The sequence below is a fragment of the Lipotes vexillifer genome, unplaced genomic scaffold (genome assembly GCF_000442215.2).
Source record: "Lipotes vexillifer unplaced genomic scaffold, Lipotes_vexillifer_v1.1 scaffold1011, whole genome shotgun sequence".
NCBI lineage: Eukaryota > Metazoa > Chordata > Mammalia > Artiodactyla > Lipotidae > Lipotes > Lipotes vexillifer.
The window spans coordinates 3239210-3242043 of NW_006787698.1; positions in this window are offsets into that span (position 1 = coordinate 3239210).

The window sequence follows — 2834 nt, forward strand, 5'->3', positions numbered from 1 at the left end:
GTTGTGTGTGTGTGTGTGTGTGTGTGTGTGTGTGTGTGTGTGTGTGTAGTCCCAGCCTCTTGGGCGCCCATCCCCAGCCCCGACCATCACCAGGTATGTGCTCCAGCAACAATTTCCAGGCTCTGCTGGGGCTTCACTTTTAGAGCTCGGTCCGCATCACTTATAGATCTGGCGTTGGCCTTCCTCCTGAGAGGGGCAGGCTGAACCCAGCCAAGTTCAAGGCGGCTCCCTGCAGGTACCTGAGAAAGCGCCTTCAGGTGTGCCCCCCCAACACAACCCTGCGCCAGCTGCTCATGGCTCCTCCACTCCCCTGCATGTGCCTGCCAGAAGCTACCTTTGACCCTGACCTTCATTCAGTCCTCTTCGGCTAGAAGGGAGAACACGGCCAGTTGTTCCATGGAGGCCAGCTAAGCTTCTGGACTCTACTATTGGGTGTGTGTGTAGGGTGTCCATATGCAGCTTCTAGAAGCCTCTGTTTTTCTCCTCTGTGCAAAGGGAGACAGTGACAAGGCCTCCCTCCAAGGGATGCTGTGATAAAGAAATGAGGTTATGCACGGCTAGCCTTGGCACCATCCCCAAGCACAAAACCCTCCAAATGTCATTCATTCTTTCAACTAATATTGGACACCTACCACATGCCAGGCATCGATCAAGGAACTGAGGATATATCAATGAACATCAATGAAACATCAATGAACATCAATGAAAATTCCTTTTTTCTTGGAGTTAATATTCCAGTAGGGGGTGGGGAGAGACAGATAGTCAATAATGAACATAATTAAAAGGTAAGTTGGAGATTGGTTCAAGATGGCGGAGTAGAAGGACGTGCTCTCACTCCCTCTTTTGAGAACACCAGAATCACAACTAACTGCTGAACAATCATCGACAGGAAGACACTGGAACTCACCAAAAATGATACCCCACATGCAAAGACAAAGGAGAAGCCGCAATGAGACGGTAGGAGGGGCGCTATCACAATAAAATCAAATCCCATAACTGCTGGGTGGGTGACTCACAGACTGGAGAACACTTATACCACAGAAGTCCACCCACTGGAGTGAAGGTTCTGAGCCCCACGTCAGGCTTCCCAACCTGGGGGTCTGGCAACGGGAGGGGGAATTCCTAGAGAATCAGACTTTGAAGGCTAGTGGAATTTGATTGCAGGATTTCTACAGGAAAAAATTTCTACAGGATTTCGACTGGGGGAAACAGAGACTCCGCTCTTGGAGGGCACACACAAAGCAGTGTGTGCATCGGGACCCAGGGGAAGGAGCAGTGACCCCAGGGGAGACTCAACCAGACCTACCTGCTAGCGTTGGAGGGTCTCCTGCAGAGGCAGGGGTTGGCTGTGGCTCACCAAGGGACAAGGACACTGGCAGCAGAAGTTCTGGGAAGTACTCCTTGGCGTGAGCCCTCCCAGAGTCCACCATTAGCCCCACCAAAGAGCCCAGGTAGGCTCCGGTGTTGGGTCGCCTCAGGCCAAACAACCAACAGGGAGGTAACCCAGCCTCACCCATCAGCAGACAAGTGGATTAAAGTTTTACTGAGCTCTGCCCACCAGAGCAACAGCCAGCTCTACCCACCCCCAGTCCCTCCCATCAGGAAACTTCCACAAGCCTCTTAGACAGCCTCATCCACCAGAGGGCAGACAGCAGAAGCAAGAAGAACTACAACCCTGCAGCCTGTGGAACAAAAACCACATTCACAGAAAGATAGACAAGATGAAAAGGTAGAGGGTTGGGCTTCCCTGGTTGAGTGGTTGAGAGTCCGCCTGCCGATGCAGGGGACATGAGTTCGTGCCCTGGTCCGCGAGGATACCACACGCCGCAGAGCGGCTAGGCCCGTGAGCCATGGCCGCTGAGCCTGCATGTCCGGAGCCTGCGCTCCGCAACTGGAGAGGCCACACAGTGAGAGGCCCCCGTACCGAAAAAAAAAAAAAAAAAAGGTAGAGGGCTATGTACCAGATGAAGGAACAAGATAAAACCCCAGAAAAACAACTAAATGAAGTGGAGATAGGCAACCTTCCAGAAAAAGAATTCAGAATAATGATAATGAAGATGATCCATGACCTCGGAAAAAGAATGGAGGTAAAGATCGATAAGATGCAAGAAATGTATAAGAAGACCTAGAAGAATTAAAGAACAAGCAAACACAGATGAACAATACAATAACTGAAGTGAAAACTACACTAGAAGGAATCAATAGCAGAAAAACTGAGGCAGAAGAATGGATAAGTGACCTGGAAGACAGAATGGTGGAATCGACTGCTGCGGAACAGAATAAAGGAAAAGGAATGAAAAGAAATGAAGACAGCCTAAGAGACCTCTGGGACAACATTAAATGCAGCAATATTCACATTGTAGGGATCCCAGAAGGAGAAGAGAGAGAGAAAGAACCCCAGAAAATACTTGAAGAGATTATAGTCGAAAAGTTCCCTAACATGGGAAAGGAAATAGCCACCCAAGTCCAGGAAGCACAGAGAGTCCCATACAGGATAAGCCCAAGGAGAAACAGGCTGAGACACATAGTAATCAAATTGGCAAAAATTAAAGACAAAGAAAAATTATTGAAAACAACAAGGGAAAAACAACAAATAACATACAAGGGAACTCCCATAATGTTAACAGCTGATTTCTCAGCAGAAACTCTACAAGCCAGAAAGGGAGTGGCATGATATACTTAAAGTGATGAAAGGGAAGAACCTACAACCAAGATTACTCTACCCGGCAAGGATCTCATTCAGATTCGATGGAGAAATCAAAAGCTTTACAGACAAGCAAAAGCTAAGAGAATTCAGCACCACCAAACCAGCTCTACAACAAACGCTAAAGGAA